Raw genomic sequence first — 19,136 nt, forward strand, 5'->3', positions numbered from 1 at the left:
GGTAAAAGAGACATTAACTCTTAACTATCTGTTTATGACAAGCTGATACAGGACTCAATTAATAAAGAATTAAAGGAGGGTAATGAAATTAATGCAAAACAACATGGATTTATGTAAAATGGATCCTGTCCAACTAACTTGATATCTTTTGTTTTAATGAGATTACAGGTTTGGTTTATAAACATAGTAGTGTTGATGTTGTATACTTAGTCTTTGGTAAGGCATTTGACTTGATACCACACAATATTTTGATTAAAAAACTAGAACAATATAAAAAGTCACACATTAAATGGAATAAAAACTGGCTAACTGATAGTTTTCAAAATGTAATTGTAAATGTGAAATTATCATCAAGCAGGTACATTTCCAGTGGCATCCCACAGGTATTAGTTCTTGGCCCTATGCTATTTAACATTTTTATCAATGATTTGGAAAAAAACTTAAAATGATCACTGATAAGATTTGCAGATGACACAAAAATTAGGGGAGTGGAAAATATTGAAGGGGACAAGTCATTGATACAGAGCAATCTGGATTGCTTTGCAAACTGGGTTCAGACAAACAATATGTCACTTAATACGGCTAAACGTAAATGTATACATTTAGGAACAAAGAATGTAGGCTTACAAGAAGGGTTCTCTCAAAGCTGTAATCCACCTCCAGAAAAGTGGTAGCTAGGTCGATGGAAGATTTCTTCCTAGCACTCTCTATGTTGGTGGTTAGGTTGGTTTAACTACTTCACACTGGGCATGGGATCTTTCAGACCCCAAGTGATATAGCTGGGTCAACCTAGCTTTTTAGTGTAGACCTGGCCATTCTTACATGATGGGATACTCTATCCTGGGAAGCAGTGACTCTGAAAAAGATGTGATGGATAATCAGATGAACATGAGCTCCCAATATGATGCTGTAGCCAAAAGAGCTAATGTGATCTTGGGATGCATAAATTGGAATTTCGAGCAGCAGTTATTTTATCTCTATATTTGACACTGGTGTGACCGCTGCTGGAATGCCGTGTCTAGTTCAAGAAGGATAAATGTGAGAGGGTTGCCACAAAAATGATTAAAGGGTTAGAAAACATGCCTTATAGTGAAAGACTCAAAGAGCTCAATCTATTTGGCTTAATAAATACTAGATTAAGGGGTGACTTGATTAGTCTGTACGTAACTGCATGGGAAACAAATATTTAATAATGGGCTTTTCAATTTAGTGGCAAAAGGTATAACATGATCCAATGGCTGGAAGTTGAAGCTGGACAAATTCAAATAAGAAATAAGGTGTAAATTTTTGACAGTGAGGGTAATTATCCATTGTAACAACTTACCAAGCATCATGGTTGATTCTCCATCACTGACAATTTTCAAATCAAGATTAGATGCTTTTTTATAACAGACATGATCTAGGAATTATTTTGGAGAAGCTCTATAGCCTATGTTATACAGGAGGTCAGATTAGATTATCACAATTCTTGCCTTAGAATTTATGAATAAAATACTGTAAGATTGAAATCTAATTGTGCTTAGTTAAAAATTGTTACAAATAATAACACAAACTGAAATTTAAGTCCCACTTTATATGACTCCATCATTTTAGCATCTGACACAATACAAATGTGAAGGAGATTTTTTCCCTCTATTGGATTCAGATGGGCTTTGTATCAGACCCTAAAACAGAAAAAGATAGATTAGGCTACAATTCTGCAAGCCGGCACATGCTTATCTTTACTCATATGAATAGTCTCATTAACTTCAAATTTCAAAACCAACTTTCATTTGGAATGTCCCCCATTTCATTGGAAAAAATAAGCAATACATTCATTTTAATTTGAATTTCAAGTGTGACTTCCTCCATGCCTCATTTCCTCTTCTGCCAAATACTAACTAGCCTCACATAGCAGTGCTCTGATTTGGGGGGGTGCTCTGATTTGGGGAGTCAGCTGTATTATTGTAATGGATGAGGGTAGCACTGAAAACCAGCACCATCTAAATCTGAAAGGAGGAAGACACATGAAGCTATCATGTAAATATTTCTGCTGAAATTCACTCATACAGCTGTAAAGCATACAACTGAGGTCTGTACCACTGAGCACAATCTGTAATGTAGAAAGAGGAACAGATTTTCTAGCGTATATTTAAGGCTCTTCATCTGAGGATAAAACATTCACAACAGGCTAAAACTCTACAGATTTTCACCGTTGGAGGCTGTTTGCTGATTTTTTTCCCTAGTCTTTCCTTAATCTATACTGTATGATCACTATGTACATTTTGTTAGGTGATTGTAACATGCCAAAAGTAAACCTACTGTACTGTACCTTGGCTAAAAGTCAGCTTTCTGAGCCAAGGATTTCTCCGTTCCGAGATGTTCCAGAGTAATGAGAGCATCCCGTCCTTGACTGTCTTAAAAGTTTCAGAGATGATTTATGTCAGATTTGACTCTGTCCTGGAGGTCATTGGAGTCTGTAAGCAGACTTTAGGGCTGTAGGTTTGTGATGTCAAAAGGAAAATGCTGGTGCTGGAGGGAGTAATACAATAGTGTTTGCACTTCTAAAGCACTTTCCTGGGAGTATATTGGCTAACACTACACAGTAGACTGCATCAGAAAATTGGAAAAACATGGAAATGTTTGAAATTTTTCATTTTTCATCAACATTTGCTGACCATCTCTGTTGCAGATATCTAACTACTGAAGCCTCACAACACCACTGTGTGGTAGGTTCTACTATAATGATGGGGGGTGGGGGGCATATAAGAACCTAAATTGATTATCTCCACTTCACAGATGGAGAAATGAGAGATCAGGAGCTTAGGCTTGGCACACAACCAGTCTGTGATAGAGCTGACAATAGAATTCAGATCACCTAACTCTCAGGGTATGTCTACACTACGGGATTATTCCGATTTTACATAAACAGTTTTTTGTAAAACAGATTGTATAAAGTCGAGTGCATGTGGCCACACTAAGCACATTAATTCGACGGTGTGTGTCATGTACTGAGGCTAGCATCAATTTCCAGAGCGTTGCACTGTGGGTAGCTATCCCGTAGCTATCCCATAGTTCCCACAGTCTCCCCCGCCCATTGGAATTCTGGGTTGAGATCCCAATGCATGATTGTGCAGAAACAGTGTCGCAGGTGATTCTGGGTAAATGTCATCACTCATTCCTTGCTTCGTGAAAGCAAAAGCAGACAATCATATCGCGCCCTTTTCCCCTGGATTGCCCTGGCAGATGCCATAGCATGGCAACCATGGAGCCCGCTTTGCCTTTTGTCACTGTCACCTTATGTGTACTGGATGCCACTGGCAGAGGCGGTACTGCAGTGCTACACAGCAGCATTCATTTGCCATTGCAAGGTAACAGAGACGGTTACCAGTTGTTCTGTACTGTCTGCTGTGTCATTGTCAATTGAAGATGAGATGACGGTTATCAGTTGTTCTGTACCGTCTGCTGCTGTCATGGGTGCTCCTGGCTGGCCTTAGCTGAGGTAGGCCAGGGGCGCAAAGACAAAAATGGGAATGATTCCCAAAGTCAATTCCTCCGTTATGGTTTATCTAAAAATAGAGTCAGTCCTGCCTAGAATATGGGACAAGTGTACTAGAGAACCAGTGTATCAGAGAACCAGAGAGCACAGCCGCTCCATGTCAGATCCTGCAGAATTGCTGAGCTGCATGCCATTCACGGGGGGTGCTCGTGCAACAACCCCACCCGTTGATTCCCTTCTCCCCCAACCTTTCTGGGCTACCATGGCAGTGTCCCCCATTTGTGTGATGAAGTAATAAAGAATGCAGGAATAAGAAACAGTGACTTGTTAGTGAGATAAAATGAGGGGGAAGCAGCCTCCAGCTGTTATGATAGTCCAGGCAGGACATTAAACGGTAGAGGGGAGAGGAGCCCAGCATCCCACTGCTATGATAGTCCAGGCAGTACAGAATCTTTTCTTTACACATGAAAGGGGGGGGGCTGATGGAACTCAGCCCCCAGTTGCTATGATGAAGACGGTTACCAGCCATTCTGTACCATCTACTGGTAATGACCGGGAGTCATTCCTATATTTACCCAGGCTCCCCCGGCCGACCTCACCTGAGGCCAGCCAGGAGCACTCACGGGCTGATGATAACAATGGATAGCAGTCATATTGTACCATCTGCCACTGGAGAGAGGAGGGAAGAGAATGCTACTATTCATTGCCGCAGCTCCCCGTCTACCAGCACCTTGCAGTAGACATAGGGTGACATATAAAAAAGTTAAGAAATGATTTTTTTCCTTTTTCTTTCACGAGGGGGAGAGGGGGGTAAATTGACAACATATACCCTGAAACACCCCGGACAATGTGTTTGACCCTACAGGCATTGGGTGCTCAACCAAAGATGCAAATGCTTTTTGGAGACTGCAGGGACTGTGGGATAGCTGGAGTCCTCAGTACCCCCTCCCTCCATCCATGAGCGTCCATTTGATGCTTTGGCTTTCCGTTACGCTTGTCACACAGCACTGTGCTGTGGCCTCTGTCTATCATAGCCTGGAGATTTTTTCAAATGCTTTTTCATTTCGTCTTCTGTAACGGAGCTGTGATAGAACAGATTTGTCTCCCCATACAGCGATCAGATCCAGTATCTCCTGTACGGCCCATGCTGGAGCTCTTTTTGGATTTGGGGCTGCATCGCCACCCATGCTGGTCAGAGCTCCACGCTGGACAAACAGGAAATGAAATTCAGAACTTTGCAGGGCTTTTCCTGTTTACTTGGCCAGTGCATCCGAGTTCGAATTGCTGTCTAGAGCAGTCACAGTGGTGCACAGTGAGATACCGCCCGGAGGCCAATACCGTCGATTTGCGGCCACATTAACCCTAATCTGATATGGTAATACCGATTTCAGCGCTACTCCTCTTGTCGGGGAGGAGTACAGAAACCAGTTTAAAGAGCCCTTTATTTCGATATAAAGGGCCTCGTTGTGTGAACGGGTGCAGCGTTAAATCGGTTTAATTCTGCTAAAATCAGTTTAAATGCGTAGTGTAGACCAGGCCTCAGTGCCCTGCTTTATAAGTGGAAGTTACCGATGATGGCAATGATTCATCATTACTCTAGAAATTATTAAGGAGACCAAGCATCTGATAAATGCATGTGGATCTTGAAAAGTACAAACTGTGAAAACAACATATTCAGACTGTGAGCTATCCAGACAGTTTGGGTGGCAAATAGACCTAAAAAGATTTTAATCACAATTGGCAAGAGCACATGGAGTACAGCTTTTACTCCATCTGTTTGAAATGCATTTACTCAAATTCTTTCCTACAAGAGTAGTTTGCTAGACATTTTGAGTAAACTTTTCAACAACACATAATTCCTACTGAAAGTCAATAGAATTTAAGCACTTTTGAACATTTTCCCCTTTCTCTTTTACTGCTTAATGATTTATTATATTTAAATGTTTAATTTTTTCTGTTGAGCTGATTTCTTTTATTCTGTCTCTAACTCTGTTTTATTCACTTGTTACTGTTCTTGCATACCAATATCCATTTTGCTATCATGGTAGTGGCTCACTGGGGCATGGGCTGGCTTGAAAACACTCTGAAAAGTGTAGAAGTTATTTTATCAAATTACTCAAACAGCTGTTCCAGTTTTGCAGCAGTTTCTTTTATATTAATCCGACTGAGACTTTAACAAAACATTAGACAGTTTAAGAGCATTCTAGTCATAACTGCCCTCAAATTTATTTTCATCCCTAGATTTGGCAGTAACAGACCATGAGTCAGGGAAAACATACTAATCAGTGCTCCATCTAAACAAGATAAGCTGAAATATTTTGGTCTACATTTTCAGAAGTGACTGGTAGTTTTGTGTGCCCAACTTTAGATGCTTTGAGGGGCCCTGATTTTCAGAATGTGCTTAGTACCCACTCTTTGAAAATCAGGCTCCTTTAAGATATCTCAAATTGGTCACCCAAAATTACTAGTAATTTTATAAATATTGACTAATCTTTGTGGGTTTTTTTAAAAAAGTAATAGAGCCATTAGTTAATTCCATTAATACCTCTGGAAAAATATAACCTGAATACACTATTTTGCATGTGTTTCGATTTTCCATATGGTCCTTTATCTGAAGTAAATGTAAAACGTATCAGCTTGAGTTTAGAAAGTATCATGCTACAACACATATGTCTTTAGTCAGTTGATCTTAAACAGTGACTTTTGAGAAAGCATAAAATACTGTGTATTAAGACTTTTCTAATGCCGCTTATGCACTTCTTTTGGCCTTCATGCCCTATTTGCTTCATTAAATATCTGTTGGTTATATGTTTGACTGGAAGGTGTTCTTCAGAAATTTTAAGGGGAAAAGGGATATTAATTATGAGTACTCTAGGCACTACTATCGTTCTAGTTGTTCACATTTGTACAAATGGTAATGCCATGTAAACTCAGTTCATTGAGTGCTTGCAGATACATACATGGGGCTTCTCTTTCTGTTTCATAAGTGAAGACAGCTATGAATAAAAATGGGCAAAGCGTAAGTTATTATGGCTGGAAAAAAGATTTGAGCTAAAAATCACCTTATATTCACAGTCTCCACTAAGTACAATAACCATTAGCAAATACACAGACTTCTCCGCTCATATAATTTAGCCACCAGCTTATTTACCTGTCTGTCGGCCTTGTCCACGTGCAAAGGCCAGGCAGCTCCACTGCCACATCCTCAGCTGTAGCATCTGAAGCAAGATTACACTTACCCTCAGGAAAATGACTTGGCTCCAACCCTAATCTCTCTTTGTCATATTCTTTAACTCCTCTCCTTTATTAGATCTCCAAATCATAGCCCTGAGCTGATCCTGAATACATTCACATGCCCCTGCTATTGCCAATGAACAGAAGATGGGCATCAGCTGACCACCCAGCTGCCCCTCCATTCATGTTTAGTCAGAGGTCCAACACTGAGGTCCAGTTGTGAACTTTCAGGGGGAACTGGCCACCCACCAACTTTCAGGTCTGGGTCTGACATCCAGACCTCTCTACAAAGGATATCCTGTGGCACTGATTCAGGAATTGTCTGACATTCAATAAAGCCTCCATTTCTCATTTGTCCTTAATAATAAATAAAATCTGACCATGAATGAGGAGTCAACTGACTATCAAATACAAAATATCCAAGGGCACCAGATGTGAACCTGAAGATGGCCACACTTGTAGAACATACAAAGTAATCTTCTTGGATACGCCTGCCCTGTTAGTCAACTCCCACAATCCTGCCAATTTTTTTAGCAGTGAGTAATTGTACCCACCACTGTGTCTAACTTAGTTTCCAGACAAGCCAGCCTAATGGCAGGGGACACTCTATTTTTCTTTTTGGGGAAGTATTCCTTACCTACCAGACAACCTGAAATGAGGCCAATAGGCTTGTTTTCTATTTTGCTGCACCCTTGCTGCAAATAAAACTTTATCCAGGTGGCCCATACCATGTAAAACAAACCTGGTCTGTGTACCGCTATCCTCTCTGACAGTGTACTGAGCCTTTAGGGTACATCTACATGGCAAGCAGAAACTCATGGCAGCATGTCTCAAAGTCTGGGTCTACAGACTCAAGTTAATAGGGCTTGCACTATGGCGCCAAAAATTACTGTGTAGATGTTTGGACTCAGGCTCTGAAGCCCACCCTCCTCCCTAGCCTTCATAGCCCTAGCCTGAAAGTCTGCACAGCTCTTTTTAGTGCTGTAGTGTTAGCCCTGTAAGCCCAAGTCTGTAGACTAGGCTCTAAGACTTGCTGCAGTGGGTTGCTGCTTTCTATGCAGATGTGCCCTTAGAGGTTGAGTATGATCAGCATCCCTTGCCAGTAGCTGGAAAGCACCTGGCTGCTCATTTGCAAGCTGTCACCATGTTTACAGCAGGGTGAAGTAAGACTGAGAGAGAAAGCTCATTATTCTAGGTCTGTTCCATCATTCACAACTTCTTCACATGAAGCGAGTGGCTTAAGTGATGTTCTTCAGGTACCTTTTTGGGCACTTGCATCAAAAGAAAGTCTCACAGACCTGCTATCCTGAAAGGCCCTGCACCTTGTTTAAAACAAGTCTTAATTCTGGCTAAGTGGCCTAAACCCTCTGAGAACTCTGAAGTTTGGAATCAATCTATCAAATCTATCTCTTTATATGGTATCTTCAGTCCTACTGAACACCCTTCCCACACTATGCTCTCCCTTGTCATGGGAGTCCCACAGAAGTGCCCATAGCATCTTGAGGTCAACTGCAAATGAGGTTGTTCCCATACTGCTGCTACCAGTCCTGTACCTAGATGGGGAGAACCTGTCAGACCTCTGCTCCATTCTAATGAAGTGTCATCTTTCCCGGGGGCTGGGAGAAGTGTGTACTGTTTGGGTGCCATTTTTGTTTACCTCTGTTTCTATTTGCATAACATTTGTCCTCAATGAAGGCCTAGCATAGTTGCTTACTAAGATAAGGTCTCCAGCTTACTTGCTGTGGAATCTGTAAACAACCATCCGTATAAAGGATTACACCAGATGAGCCAAAGTCTTGCATTCTAATTAGGGCTGTTGATTAATTGCAGATTAACTCACGTGATTAACTCAGAAAAAGTAATTGTGATTAACAAAATTAATCGTATTGTTAAACAATAGAATCTTAATTGAAATTTACTAAATATTTTTGGATGTTTTTCTATGTTTTAAAATATATTGACTTCAGTTACAACACAGAATACAAAGTGTACAGTGCTCACTTTATATTATTTTTATTACAAATATCTGCACTGTAAAAGTGATAAAAGAACTACTATTTTTCAGTTAACCTCTTACAAGTACTGTAGTGCAATCTCTTTGTTCTGAAAGTGCAACTTACAAATGTAGATTATTTTTGTTACATAACTGCTCTCAAAAAAACAAACTAATGTAAAACTTTGGAGCCTACAAGCCCATTCAGTCCTACTTCTTGTTCAGCCAACCACTAAGGCAAACAAGTTTGTTTACATTTACGGGAGTTAATGCTGCCGACATCTTATTTACAATGTCACCTGAAAGTGAGAACAGGTGTTCACATGCCACTCTTTTTAACTAGCATTGCAAGGTATTTATGTGCCAGATATGCTAAACATTTGTATGCCCCTTCATGCTTCGGCCACCATTCCAGAGGACATGCTTATTAGAAAAATGATGATGCTCATAAAAAATGTATTAATTACATTTGTGACTGAACTCCTCGGCAGGGCCTTCCACAGGGGTGGCAAGTGGGGCAATTTGCCCCAGGCCCCGGGCTCCGCAGGGGCCCCCAAGAGAATGGTTGAGGCTCCCGCCCAGGCCCGACCCCACCTCCACCCCTCTCCCGGAGTCTCAGCACATCCAGGACCATCCCTGGATAGCAGTGCAGCGTGGCTCCGGTGGGGCCCCGAGCTCTGCCCTGCTCAAAGCCACGTGGTAAGGGGGCGGGGCTGTGAGCTCCAGCACGGCCTGAGCTCCCTCCACTCGGTGTGGAGCTCGCAGCCCCGCCCCCTTATCATGCGGCTCTGAGTGGGGAGGAGCTCGAGCCCCGCCGAAGCCATGCTGCGCCGCTGTTCAGGGATGCTCCTGGATGTGACGCGCTGAGGCTCCGGGTGACAGGGAAGCCTGGGGTAAGAGGCTGGGGCTGGGGTGGGAGGGCAATTGGATAAGGGGCAGGGAGTCCCGGGGACAGTCAGGGGACAGAGGTTGGAGGGTGTGGTCAGGGGACAGAAAACGGGGATGGGGGTTGGACCGTGGGCATTCCGGGGGTCTGTCAGGACTCAGCGAGGGGGGGTGGATAGGGGTTGGGGCAGTCAGGGGACAGGGAGCAGGGGTGCAGTCCCGGGGTGGTGGTGGGGTCTGTGGGGGACGGTGAGGGGGCAAGGAGCAGGATAGGTCGGGGATTCTGACGGGGGGTGGGCAGTTGGGGGGCAGTAAGGATAGGGGTTGGATGGGGGCAGGGCCAGGCTGTTTAGGAGGCACAGCCTTCCCTACTCTAAAGCTCATTCAGCAGTTTGAGGCTTGCAGAAAAGCCAAACTGTTAGCTTTCGATTAGGGCTACCATCCCTTTCACTTCTCTAATGCCAAATTATAGTCTATATTTAATTTCAATGCCATAGGGAGATTCATGTCAGGGGAGGGTAGCTTCATTTAAAATTAGCCACTGGGGGAGGGATCAGATGAGAAGAGCAATATCCTACACCAGCTACCTCCTTCCCAACCCTGCCAAGGAAGACCTCCCTCTCCTGCATTCCCCAAGGCTCCAGAGGGGTTAATTCAGTGGTTCTCAAAATTTTGTCCTGGTGACCCCTTTCACATAGCAAACCTCTGAGTGCGACATCCCCCCCCCAAATTGAAAACACTTTTTTATATATTTAACACTATTATAAATGCTGGGGGCAAAGCGGGGCTTGAGGTGGAGGCTGACAGCTCCCGACCCCCAGTAATAACCTCATGACCCCCTTAGGGTTCCTGACCCCCAGTTTGAGACCCCCTGGGTTAATTTAATTTTAACACCGTGTCCATTCACATGCATGTGCTATTTTGAGCATTTCAGTTTTCACTACACAGGCTAATCCCAGATTCTGGAACAAGCTCAAATGCTCAGTTCGTGGAGTATGTACATAAACTATACCAGGGGTAGGAAACCTATGGCACGTGTTCCAAAGACGGCACGCAAACTGATTTTCAGTGGCATTCACACTACCCGGCAATCCAGAAGGATCTGCATTTTAATTTAATTTTAAATGAAGCTTCTTACACATTTAAAAAATCTTATTTACTTTACATACAACAATAGTTTAGTTATATATTATAGACTCATAGAAAGAGACCTTCTAAAACGTTAAAATGTATTTCTGGCATGCAAAACCTTAAATTAGAGTGAATAAATGAAGACTCGGTACGCCACTTCTGAAAGGTTGCCGACCCCTGAGCTATACTAAAGACAAACCCACAGTAATCATCTCCAGTTTGTGAGGGATACTATGGATCCAGTCTCTGGGAAACAGATAAATTCATGAATGTTAAGTCCATTAATGGCTATTAGCCAGGATGGGTAAGGAATGATGTTCCTAGCCTCTGTTTGTCAGAGGGTGGAAATGAATGACAGAAGAGAGACCACTTGATCATTACCTGTTAGGTTCACCCCCTCTGGGGCACTTGGCATTGGCCATTGTCGGTAGACAGGATACTGGGCTGGATGGACCTTTGGTTTGACCCAGTATGGCTGTTATTATATTCTAACCCAGAGGTCAGCAACCTATGGCACGCGCCAATTTTTAATGGCATGCTGGAGCCTCCCGGGACTCCAGCATGCCACTAAAAATCCTGTCCAGCCCGGTAGGGGGGTCATTAGGGGCAAGGGGGGTTGGATGGGACATGAGAGTCCCGGGGTTTGTGAGGGGGCAGGGGGTGAATAGGGGTCAGGGCAGTCAGGGGACCGGGAGCAAGGCGGGTCCTGGGGGGGAAGTTAGGGAGGGGGAGCTCTGGAGGGGGTGGTCAGCGGACAAAGAGCTGGGGGGGTTGTATGAGTTGGGAGTTCTGGGGGTCCTGTCAGGAGGCAGGAGTGTGGAAAGGGGTTGGGGCAGGCATGGAGTGGGGGGAGGGTTGGATGGGTCAGGAGTTCTGGGGGTCCTTTCAAGGGGCAGGGAGTGGTTGGGTGGGCATAGGAGTCGCAGGGCTCTGGCTGGGGACGGGAGTGTGGATGAGGGTGGGGCAGTCAAGGGACAGGTAGGAGGTAGAGTCCAGTCTGGGGACGAGGAACAGGGAGGCTTAGATAGGGGGTGGGGTCCTGGGGGGCAGTTGGGGGCAGGGGTCCCAGGAAGGGGAGTCAGGGGACAAGGAGCAGCAGGGTTGAGAGTTTTTAGGGGGGCAGTCACCCAGCACTCTCCCCTGATCTCTGATCCCCAACCCCAGCCCCACCCCACGCCCTCTGCCCTGAGCCCTGCACTCCCCCGCCCCCAGGCCCCTGCTCTGAGCCCTGTACTTCCCTCATACATACCCAGCCCTCTGCTTGACTCCTTCATCCCACCCCCCCCACCCGCAACCCTAGCCCTGACTCTGGCACCCCCACCCATACCCAGCGCCCCCTCTGCCCTGACACCTACACACCCTCACATACCCAACCCCCAGCCCTTACTCCAGCCTTCTGCCCTCAGGCCTCTGGGTCCTGGCCGCCAGCCTCGCACAGCCCACTGCTGGTCGGGGATTCTGGCTGATGGACCCTTGCCAGCCGGGGTCCCAGCCACAGGCCCCTCTCAGTCTGCTGCCGGCTTAGGTGAACAGAACCCCAGACCAGCAGCGGGCTGAGCGGGCAACAGCGTAAGATCAATATTTTAATTTCATTTTAAATGAAGCTTCTTAAACATTTTGAAAACCCTGTTTATTTTAGAATACAACACTAGTTTAGTTATATAATATATAGACTTATAGAGAGAGACCTTCTAAAAAACGTTAAAATGTATTACCGGCACGCAAAATCTTAAATTAGAGTGAATAAATGAAGACTCGGCACACCGCTTCTGAAAGATTGCCAACCGCTGTTCTAATCTAAATGAAACCAAGGTTATGGAGACAGATATGAGTCAAGGAAGCCAGCAGAGTATCAGAAACCTGGAAAAATCTCTGACTGGATGGGCTCCGGCGTTTGGTCACAAGCTGAGGTGGTTCAAAAGTTTTGGATATTTTTAAGCAGAATTTTTTTATTGTTTCTTTAAACAAACACAGCAAGCAGCAAATATTTGGCCACACACTTCTGAAACCCCAAACCATATTCAGATTTAGGCAGACTAATTTCAGCTTTTCAATTAAAAAAAAACAACAGATTTTGAAGGAAAGCAGATATTGTCCGTGATTTTTTTTTCTGCTTTTTAAAAACCTCTAGTTTTCTATCCAAAAAAAGTTTTGACGGAAAATATTTGTCCAATCCTTTTAATGAGCGTTAGTGCCTTTCAGCACGAGCTGATGCTGAGAACCAGTGATACCTTGTAAAGAAGTTTTCTCAAAACTGGATTTGTGCAGAGATGCGGAAGGTTTATTTTTCCCAGGGCCGCCTATGGGTGGGGGGGAGCAAGTGGGGCAATCTGCCCCGGGCCTCCACGAGAATATAGTATTGCAATTTTTTTTATGGAAGAGGTCCCCAAAAATTGCTTTGCCCCAGGCCCCCTCAATCCTCTGGGCAGCCCTGCTCCTCGGGGGGAGAATTGTATGCCTCCTGCTCTGCTTTACCCACATTCTGCCATATATTTCATATTATAGCAGTCTCGGATGATGACCCAGCACATGTTGTTCATTTTAAGAACACTTTCACTGCAGATCTGACAAAACGCAAAGAAGGTGCCAATGTGAGATTTCTAAAGATAGCTACAGCACTCGACCCAAAGTTTAAGAATCTGAAGTGCCTTCTAAAATCTGAGTGGGACAAGGTATGGAGCTTGCTTTCACATGTCTTAAAAGAGCAACACACCAATGCGGGCTGGCCATGCTCTGTGGACAGGGCACCGGTTACCAAGCCAGTTCCTCCTGCCCTGCCCCCGTGGGGTTTGCCCCAGCTGATGTGGTCTAGCAGGTGTGAGTGCTTCCATGCGCCGGCTCCCCGGGTCCAAGCGTCCATCCCAGTGCGGCGCATGGCTCAGCGTGGGAGTCCTGGGGGTGATTAGGGACGCGGGCATTGAATGGGTCGGGGGTTCTGAGGGTTTAGTCAGGGGGCAGGAAGTAGGTGGGGGTCAGATAAGATGCGGGGCTATTTGCTGACTATTAATAACGGAGATGCTCAAGGCCAAAGCAAGTTCGATATAACATGGTTTCACCTATAACTTGGTAAGATTTTTTGGCTCCCGAGGACCGTGCTATATCAGGGTAGAGGTGTATTTATTTTGGTTTTTTACAGTGCAAATATTTGTAATAAAAAATAAATCTGAAGTACATTTTGTATTCTGTGTTGTAACAGAAATCAATATATTTGAAAATGTAGAAAACATTAAAAATATGTAAATAAATGGTTTTCTATTAATAGCACGATTAATCACGTGATTAATCACGATTTTTTTTAATCATGCAATTAATCATGATTAATTTTTTTAATTGCTTGACAGCCCTAATTCTAATAATATTTCAGTATCAGACTGGGGCTGCTTCATTCCCATGCCCACTGCAACCAGCAATCTAAATTCCTCCAAATGAATTCATGTCATAGTCCTACAAGTATTGTGGGCTTGACAGACTGATTTGCTATATTTTGGAAAAGGCAAATATTTGTTCAGCAATCTGCCTGCATTTGAGAGGTGGGTGGCACACCTGCTTTCACAGGTCCAAGTTATTCCATTAGTCTCTGTGCCCTTATCTCTCCTTCTGCCCTGACTTCCATCATCAATTCCCTTTCCCATAATGAGATTGTTTCTGTATATTGCCCTTTAAATATGATCTTTATTGGCTTTGTTTGAGAAGTTGTGCCACGATTGAAGCAGTCACTCTTGTTTAAGCACTCCTCAGTGAAAAATTGGGACTGCTGGCTGTGATGGTACTCACCACAGTCTATGCCCCTTCCTGCACAGGGGAGCCATCTCAGTGGCCTCAGCTGCCAGCATCCTTGTAACTTTTCTTCTCAGTGCACAGAATGGCACACCCCCAGGCAAGGGAAAGGGCATACAAAGTCCTCTCTTTGGGACTACGGAAGCCAAAAGGCTTATGTGGCATTCTTCTGTCCAACCAATCACTCACAACAAGGCAGAGGGCCGACGAGGAGGGTAGAGGGGTATAAACCTTAAAGAGGCTAAGGGTTTTCTTTTCCCTGCTGGCGTAGACAAAACTTCCTCACCTCTGAGGTTGTGGGGGGTGGGGTCTTTTCCCATTTCTGGCTGTTGTTTGGTACCTTAATCATTTCAGGCCATTGTGAGACCCACATATGCTTACTTTGACCTCCTTTCCATTTGCCATTATGATAATTCTTTACTGATCTTAGTTAAATGCATCTGCTTTATTGAATGGTGTAAGATGAGAAGAAATAAATATCTACAGTCAGCTTTCCATAAGTGTATATCTGTGGCTATGGAGATCCCTGCCAATTGCAGGATACTGGTGAAACTCTGCTTAATCCTTTTGTCTGTCTTGTCTATTTAGATCATAACCTCTCTGGTGCAGGGATGATCTCTTCCTATGTGTTTGTACAACACCTAGCACAACTGGACCAGGATCTCAGCTGGGCCCTATCTGCAATGATGCTGTAATACACATTCTTAATAATCATAAATGTGCAAATGACTATGTCTATTTGCCCTTTGGAGTTGGGAAATGACAAATGTCTATTTGCCCTTAGGAGCTGAGAAATTAAGATCAGCTATAGCAAGAGTGAAAATGATAAATGTGAATTCAGTTTAGCAGATAGTATCAGGTAATAACTGAAAATATCTGTCTTCATCTGTTTGTTTCTTTGTCACTGTGAATAGCAGACTGGCAACCAGAAGGATTTTGAGGAAGTTTAGACTTGAAATTAGATGAAGGTTCTTACCAGCAGAGGAGTGAAGTTCTGGAACAGCCTTCCAAGGGGAGTAGTGAGGGCAAAAGATATATCTGGCTTCAAGACTAAGCTTGATAAGTTTTTGAAGGGGATGGTAGCCTAATTTGGGCTATTAATTCGTCTTTGACTACTAGCGGTAAATATGCCCAATGGCTTGTGATAGGATGTTAGATGGGATGAGATCTGAGTTACTACAGAGAATTCTTTCCTGGGTGTCTGGCTGGTGAGTCTTGCCCACATTCTCAGGGTTCAGCTGATTGCCATTTTTGAGGTCAGAAAGAAATTTTCCTCTAGGGAAGATTGGCAGAAGCCTTGGGGGTTTTTCGCCTTCCTTTGCAGTGTGGGGAACGGGTCACTTGCTGGAAGATTCTCTGCACTTTGAAGTCTTTAAACCATGATTTCAGGACTTCAATGACTCAGATACAAGTTTGATACAGGAGTGGGGGGGTGAGATTCTGTGGCCTGCATTGTGCAGAAGGTCAGACTAGATGATCATAGTGGTCCCTTCTGACCTTAAAGTCTATGATTCTATGATTAGCTTTCCTCAATCTGAAGTTTAATGATCATTAGTGCAGGGAAAGTATTACATAACCCACTCCTTTTAAAGAACGAAAGTTCTTAAAACAAGCAATGTGCTTTTAATTGCACAAATAAAGGAATAATGTAAATGAAAGGATGCTATCTGTGACCACTGGATTCCCATAAACATGACACAGTTGATACTGTTATGACCTACTGTGTCATGGCTTTCTGTGTCAATGTCCATAGTAGAGTGCCTCCTTTAGGCTCTGTCTGTTACAGCTATCCCCTATTCCATTTTGTTTCTTACAGCTGTCCCCAGACTCCATTTTGTTTTCTGTTCTCCTGTGGCCGCCCTTCCCTGGCTGTTAAGTTGTTTACCAGGGCCACTGCCCTTCTCAAAGGGAGGGCCCCTTAAGTTGTTTAACAAGAGCCATTGCCCTTCTCAAGGGGATGGCCACTTGTGCTGCGTGCTAAGTGGGACCACTGCCCTGTTCAAAGGGTTAGTCCTGTTATCACCTCGTTGAGCCTGGGCTTGGTGTAGGGTAGGCAATGTCCAGAGCTGCAAGACCTATTGTGTTTTTAAGATCTTGGGCATGAGTCATAAGCCTCATGTGCTCTTGAGTCACTTATTGCACAGGACTATGTCTAGGCATGTCTCTGGGCTTACCTTCAGTTTTTTCCCTGTGCCCCCTCCCCTGTGACAGAGGGAGCCTATCAGGATTACTGGCGGGAAACTGCCCAAGTTTGCCTTTAAAATCAGACATTTTTGAAACACACCTCAGAAAGGTTCCTGCATTGCTGCCTGGTCTGATCAGCCAGGGGTTCTGGGGGGTCCTTTCTCCGCTCTCGTTTTATTTTTGAGCGTACTCCCGTTTTTTAACGCCCCCTCCACGATGAACGAATTGCTACCTGAGAGATCTCCTGATTATTGAGACTGTACCTAGCCCTCCTTGCCTCTTCTGATGTTGCTGCTGCTTCTGCCTTTGCTGCTGCCTTGGGGACTGGTAAGAATCCCTCTGTAAAACTTTCTATACTTTTATTTTATTATTTTAGCTGCTGGCTCTGTTTCCCCAGCACACAGACTCAAGCTAAACCTTGGTCTGTGTCTTAAAACCTCTCTTAAACTCCAGGGCTCTTTGCCGCTAAAAAATAAGTTTGTGCCGCTGCTAAGCTCTGCTCCTGTGGGCTTTGCCTTGGGGCTCTCTGCTTTCAGCTGTATCCACCGCTGTAGCCACCATCCCTTGGCTTCTTTGGGAGCTGGGTCCTGGACACATACCACTCTGCCCTCTGTAACCTCCCCATAGCATAAGGTGCACCATAGGTCTTGGTTTTTTTTAGTTTAATAAGTCATAGTTTGCTAAGATTGTAGAGCTTGTAAGTTTCAACTGCCTTGTTATAGTTTACTGTTTTGTTGCTCCGTATAGTTGCTTGTTATAGCTTTGCTTAGAATTGTGATATTTGTTGTTTTGCCTAGTCGTTGGTTAAGATAGATAACGTTTTTTGCTGCTTAAATTCGCCTTCCTGCTGTCCCGATCTCTCCCTGAACTTTCCCATGTCTGTTTTTCCCCCGCTCCAATCTCCCGCTCGGTGGGCTCCTCCGTGTCTCCCTGTTATAACCCTTTGCTGCTTTTCCCCCCGCATCTGCACTCCCTCCGAACTTCCCAACTCCTTGCTGCTTCCCCCCTGCGTCTGCATCACCCTCCGAACTTCCCAGACCCCTTGCTGCTTCTCCCCCTGTGAAACTTCCCGAACCCCTTGCTGCTTCTCCCCCTGTGAAACTTCCCTAACCCTTTGCTGCCTTTTCCCCCTCATCTGCACTCTCTCCGAACTTCCCAACTCCTTGCTGCTCCCCCCCCGCGTCTGCATCACCCTCCGAACTTCCCAAACCCCTTGCTGCTTCTCCCTCTGTGAAACTTCCCAAACCCTTTGCTGTTTTTTTTTTTTACCTTTGTTTTTGGTGTCCGCTTGTTGCTTAAGCCTCTCTCTAGCCCTTCTTTACACTTCTCCGCTGCCCCTCCCCTACCGAAGATCACCATCACACTGCTCCTTTGTCCTTACCCTGCAGGGCTTCAGAGTCTCTCGCTGCTTCCAGCCGCTCGTCTGCATACCACTAATCACTCACTCCCCTCCCTCCTGTTTCTTGACCCAGCCTTTATATTGATATTGTATTGTTGTACTGTAACTCACATTTTACTTGTAATTATAACACCCCATTGGTTGCCTCCACTTTTCTGATATACTTTGTATTTACATTGATGCCACTGTGTTACATTGTGTATCTAGCTATTAACTCATATAGAAGCTACCATTTTATTTTGCATTTCTTCTGGGTACGCTTTGCATTTCCACACTGTATCTAGAGTTGCTTATTGACTGTACTGTATCCCATTGTGCTGAACCCCACTTGCTGTAGCTCACTATTAGAACTCCCTACACTGTTCAATAAGAAGAACCCCCCCCATAATTGTCTATTGTAAACACCCTATACACCCCATCCCATCGTATTTCATTATTAAATTCCCACCACTTCCTTTTTTTTCCTTTAATAAAGAAATTAATTGGAACCCCAGCTGTGTGGTAATTGCTCCCCAAGATCCCATATACCTGCAGACAGGGACAGGCTCTAAATGGGGAGCCCATGTATGTGAGTTCAGTTATCTCCACCTCAGTGGGTGTTGCGGCATGTGTCTTTCTAGCATGAAAGTGCTCAACTCTCCAATTGAGGCCTCTTGCTTGTTTCATCCTCTCTTGGGGTCTTAGGTAAAGCAACACAACAACCCCTCATCAGCAAATGAAATTAAACAAACAAACAAAAAACCCTGAAGGCAGCTTCCACCAGGTTATGGGCGTCTCTCACTTCAGAGGGCCCTGGGAGTATCAGTGTCCTCTTCAGAGTTCACTGGGGCTCCAGCATAAGGCTCAGTTCTTCTTTGAGTGCTTGCTCATATCCATTCCAGTTAGGTGTGTGCGCACCGCATGCACGTTTGTCGGAAGATTTTTACCCTAGCAACACTCAGTGGGTCTGCTGGGCGCCCCCTGGAGTGGCGCCGCTATGGCGCCGGATATATACCCCAGCCACCCTTCAGTTCCTTCTTACCGCCCATGTCGGTCGTTGGAACAGTGGAGCGCGG

This window comes from Gopherus flavomarginatus, chromosome 1 (genome assembly GCF_025201925.1).
Source record: "Gopherus flavomarginatus isolate rGopFla2 chromosome 1, rGopFla2.mat.asm, whole genome shotgun sequence".
NCBI classification, from domain to species: domain Eukaryota; kingdom Metazoa; phylum Chordata; order Testudines; family Testudinidae; genus Gopherus; species Gopherus flavomarginatus.